The 4,199-nt window shown below is 45.7% G+C and overlaps 1 protein-coding gene across 1 annotated transcript in view; it reads left to right on the top strand.

Moving 5' to 3' along the window:
* Nucleotides 1-3,231: 3,231 nt before the first annotated feature.
* The window catches only part of STK40 (serine/threonine kinase 40), a 15,630-nt gene continuing 14,662 nt past the window's right edge, over nt 3,232-4,199 (top strand). The window contains exon 1 of the mRNA XM_010293160.1: nt 3,232-3,345. The gene's annotated coding sequence lies outside the window, so the exon portion shown is untranslated. The remainder of the gene's footprint in view (nt 3,346-4,199) is intronic.

Raw genomic sequence — 4,199 nt, 5'->3', positions numbered from 1 at the left:
GGCTCCTGTGGTACCTGGGCTCCCAGGGGCAGGTTTTCTTTAATGGTATGAGCTCTGTGCTGAAGGAGCTTGTCCTCAATAGCCCTGGGCTTCCAGCACACACTGGTGGGCTCCATCATCTGCTGCTGTCCCAGGACAGCCACGGGTTGCCAGTCATCACACTAGAAAGTATAAAGACCAACTAACTTATTTTGTCCCCTTGTTGCAACATAAAACAACAGAAAGTATTGCGGAGCTTATATCAGCTGCTCCAGTGTCTTAACTAGTTTCTGGCACTGCTGAGTAATCCTGTTAACACCCCAAAGGTACTTTTTTCCCCCCCTGCCCCGCTCCACCTATTAGCTGTGGCTGCTGGACTGCAGGACCTGCTTGGTCTTTAATCTGAGATAAAAAGGGCAGTTCCTCTTCTCTTGTTTTTCTTTGTTGTTATGCTGGGCACTGGGACATCCTGCAGTAATTGGGGAGTTAGACAATTTCCTTAAGCTATGTAATTAAAAGATGTTACATCTACATCTCCAAACTATTTGATTAATAATTCTATTAAAGTCATAACAAGCATAGTAAGAAGCTGTAGACACTTCTCCATAAGATGTTTGATATATTGCGTGCATCACATTAGAATTAAGTAATTAATTTTTGTGCTAGACTTGTAACTTCATTGTCTATGTGAGAAACCATTTGTGTTACAGATGGTGGGACAGGGAGTGGAGGTGATTTTATTCAGTTTGTACGGTTTGATACACATCAGCATCTAATGTCATTAGGACGGCATGTTTTGAAGGATAAATGTTTTTGTTCTGGTTCTTTGCAGAAAGTTGGATGCTTTCTCAAGACTGATCCTGCTGGTGTTAAAATGGTTTCTTTTTTCTTTTTTTTTTCTTTTTTTCAGTCTTAAGAATTGGAAAGTCCCAGCTGTCTGTGGGGCTGCCTGTAGACGGAGGCATTGCTGCAGGGGCTGGGAGGATGCTCGTCACCTCACAGAGGTGTTCTAAATTCCCAGTTTGGGCTATTTTAAATCTCAGCTGTGCTGCAGTGTAACCAGTTCGTGTGTGGGACTCCATTTACTGCTTATTTGCTCTCCGCTCATTGTGTGTGAGGAGGAAATCCTTGTGCAATGCAGTAATCCCCACTTATGTCCTCTGAGCAAGCCTGTCCTGGGAAGGCTCTGCTGCTCCGGTGGCAGTAGCAGCAGGACACAAAACAGCAGCTTCTTTGCTGTTTGAACGTGTTAGGACGAGGAGCGTTGACGCTGCCAGCATCCCTCAGCAGAGCTGTGTGGGGCTGGCAGGGCTCCTGTGGCCAGCGTGGGGCCGGCAGCGAGGCTGAGATGCTCCGGGGCTGTGGGCAGGCGGGATGGCAGGTGGCTTCAGCACACGCCGCTTGTGAGACGGGACCCCCGTCTCGCAATGGGTCCCGCTCCGGGTCCGAGTGCTAAGGGCTGCTGCAGCCTCATGTTTCCGCTTACAGCTGTGGAGTCATTTTAAGCCATCCAGTTTATTATGGCTTTTGTCTAAAACTGGTTAAAAGCTTGTTGTTACAGGATATAGTTCAGCTGTTGGTGTCGGAGCAACAGCAGCTTTGTGTTGTGAGTACTCTAGCAGTGAAGCCCGTTGAAATCAGAGCTTTGTATCAGCCCAGCTCAAGCCAAGATTAAATGAAACTGCAGGTAGAAAATGCCCACTGGCTCAGCAGGGAGGGGGAGCCTCCTGCGCTGCTGTTCATTTTAAGATTTTTCCTTAAACCCAGTCTCAAACTACTGTTCTTGGCCCTATGTCTAGTGGATGGCCACTTGTTCTGCAGGAGGCTTACACAAGGATGTCTGTGCCCTTTTGACCAATTTCCTCGCTCTAATTGGGGTTATGCAATGTGCAGAAAAGGGAACAAGCCTCCTGGTTTTTCACAGCAGCTGAGCCTGGTTTTCTTTCCTTTGGTCTGGGACCTTCCTTCCATCTGACCGTTCTTCATTCCAGTCTCATAGGTACCTGAAATGCTCATGTGTAAACCCTCTGGGTGCTGCTAAGGGTCCCTGAGATTTTTGGTGGGCTCTGCCACCCTCATGGTGCAGCCCAAGCAGCAGGAACTGAGCGGGGAGCAGGAAGAAGGGGTAGACAGTGCTATGAGTGACACAGGATTGTCTGTAATAGTTGAGTACCTATTTATGTTGGTGGGTTTTTTACACTCTTACAAGTGATGGAGCTGTGATATTTAAGTCAATGGATGTCCTTTAAGCTTAAGCAGCGGTAAGGCTGGGGCACGTCCACTTGCTCTTGGCGCTGAGACGACTCATACCGAAAGTGCTGGCTAGCCAGTGCGCGGATGAGCGGGCTGCCTGCGCACCACCGGCACGGGTCTGCCTGAGCAGGGTGTCCTGCTGCCTAGAGCAGGCTCTGAACGTTGTTCATCAGAATATAAGTAGCTTCAGTACTTTAATTCAGAAAGATCTTTAGCAGTCTTTACAGCTCCCTCAGGACCAGGTTGTGATACTGTGTTGTGTTTTGGGTGGTGTTGGGAGTTCAGCTCCCATGTCCCAAATGTTCTTTGTGCGTTTTTCATCTGGTCTAACTGGATACTGGTAAAGTAAACCAGGTTGGATTAACAAACGTGTAACAAGTGCAATATCTGAGGGTTAAACTCTAAGCATTTGGTAGAGGTAGTACAGATTCAATTCTAGAGTGTCTGATTTAAATCCTAATTTAAGAGGTCAAATATAAATTGTAAAGAGGAATTAATTTGCAGTGGGGATTTGATAAGAATAAAACTCAACATAATCGTCTTTGCCTTTTGCAGAAATTGTTCTGTTCAAGTCCAAACTTAAGGATTAACTCTTACTGTGATTAGAAATTGCTTCCAGTGCTGAATATTGTTGTGGCACTATTGATAACTTGGGTGTATTGAAGATACTGTTAAAAACAGGCAAGCTAGTACCACGTGGCAGAGGTTAAAATGGAGAGCATGTTTGTTTCTGCTCTGAAGGTTTGTCTCATCACAAAATGCCTTTTGGGATTGTTGGTGCTTGTATTTGCCTTGCTGTGCAGGGCCATGCATCTGTGACTCCTTGGGGACTGAACTTCAAGAGCTCTTCTCTCTCACGTGATATCAGGAGCTTCAGGCCTTTTCTAGCCAAAATAAACACAGATGTTTCAAGCTGCAGAAGTTTTGGTGCATACCACGTTATCGTAATCAAGAATAATCCAGAACCACAGCATCAAGTGTATCTCGTTTCGCATTACAGAATCCTCGACCTTTCGACCATCCAGCCTTCTCCAAGGTGATGACTCCTGTCTCCTGAGACGTTGGAAAACCTAGTTTGGAAGAAGAGTAAAGATACAGTTGATGCTGAATTACGTGAGTCCTCAGATTATTTTGTTTACGATAACGCCGTTTGCACCAGTGATTCTTATCCAGCTGGGATTGCACAACGGTCATTATCTCAGAGTTTCTGTGCAGTGGGGTTTCTCCAGTGGAAATCTTACTCATACGTTTCCAGCAGGGATGATGATGTTGCAAGGAGTGGAGAATTCTATAAGGCACAATCAAATATTAGGTCGGGGATGCGGAATGAACAGAACAAGGAGCATATGGGGCTCAGGACTTTGTTCTGTTCAGCTGGCTGGACCTGGGAACGCTTCTTTGTCAGAGATCCGAATGGCTGGTAGAAGTCGGTAATGGAGGGATGTGAAGTCTGCTGTAAGAATTCTCACCTTATCTCTCTTGCTATCTCTGATCTTGGTGACAGGTACTGCGAGATGAATTAATGCAGTGAGATCACGCTTGTGTCCACAGAAAGGGTGGGACTGCCAGAGGGTAAACTTCATTCAAAGTATGGTGATTTATCAGTCTCTTATGTGGTGAGACACAGGGACTTTTTTAAAACAAATAAGTACAACCCAAAAATATTTTCCCAGTCTGCTGTAGTAACCTCTTAGTGAAGACTACTGGGCTTGGTTTTGACTTGCTCAGAGTAAGAGAATGGATCTGTACTCAGGTCCAACTCTCCTCCACCCCCTCAGAAAAATAATTTATTATTTGAAGTGTTAGAGCATGAGCATTTAATGTCCAGATATTTGTGAAAGTCTTTGAAACTATTTTCCAAGAGGTGGAGATGTATTGGGAGCAAAACGTCCATTCGATGAAGCTGATTTATGCTTGCAGTGAGTGTGGCGTGTGAAGGCTAACCTGGCAGCAGTCGCGGGAGGTTC

This window comes from Phaethon lepturus, unplaced genomic scaffold, assembly GCF_000687285.1.
Source record: "Phaethon lepturus isolate BGI_N335 unplaced genomic scaffold, ASM68728v1 scaffold27128, whole genome shotgun sequence".
Classification (NCBI taxonomy): Eukaryota; Metazoa; Chordata; class Aves; order Phaethontiformes; family Phaethontidae; genus Phaethon; species Phaethon lepturus.
Note: the sequence above shows the minus strand (reverse complement) of the source record. Positions and strands in the feature narration are given on the sequence as shown.